Source organism: Eptesicus fuscus, chromosome 10 (genome assembly GCF_027574615.1).
Source record: "Eptesicus fuscus isolate TK198812 chromosome 10, DD_ASM_mEF_20220401, whole genome shotgun sequence".
NCBI lineage: Eukaryota > Metazoa > Chordata > Mammalia > Chiroptera > Vespertilionidae > Eptesicus > Eptesicus fuscus.
Window position 1 is genome coordinate 41933001 of NC_072482.1, and position 665 is coordinate 41933665.

Sequence of the window (665 nt, forward strand, 5' to 3'; positions counted from 1 at the left end):
CCAACGTGGCTACCCCCAGATCACTCTCCCCGGAGCGCTGTTCAGGCGGAGCAGAGGGGCACAGACCTCTGCCCACGATGTACGGTCCCTGTCTGCAACGTTGGAGAGAAAGCCGGGGGGCCTCCTACAGCTTCTCGGAGTCCTGTGGACAATGACTGTGGAGACAAACCATGCAGGAAACATCTGTGGGAGGTGGGGGGAGGGGGGGGTGGGGCAGGGTCACAAACACAAAAGAGCCTTATTAAGTTGCTTTATTTAATTTGAATTTTAAGAGACAGAATGTTCTTATTTTTTAGAGATCAACTCAAAAACACATCGACCTTGTTAACTTGGAGCTCATGGGCTATCTGGTTAGCATCCAGTGACCTGCCAAGAATATAACTAAGCCGGCATTAAGGCACTAACCAGCAATCTGGAATGTCACCAGAAGCTCGGCATTTCCAATCCAGCTCTAAACTGAAGCTTCTAACGGCATGGCAGAGCTCCAGACCTCCAGACCGTCAGGTTTGTGGGAGAGGGAGAGTGCGTGTAGGAGAGCTTGTAGTCAGGAGGCTTATACAGGAGACTCATTCATGGTGAAGAGACCAGACAGAAAGCACAGAAGCACAGTGGAAAGTTGAAGAACTAAAATAAATTTTGCCATGGTAGAAACAGCAAGACCAAAC

At 49.6% G+C, this 665-nt stretch overlaps 1 pseudogene; it reads left to right on the plus strand.

The window, feature by feature from the left end:
* Positions 1–185, plus strand: LOC114231137 (small nucleolar RNA SNORA73 family; annotated as a pseudogene).
* Positions 186–665: the final 480 nt, after the last annotated feature.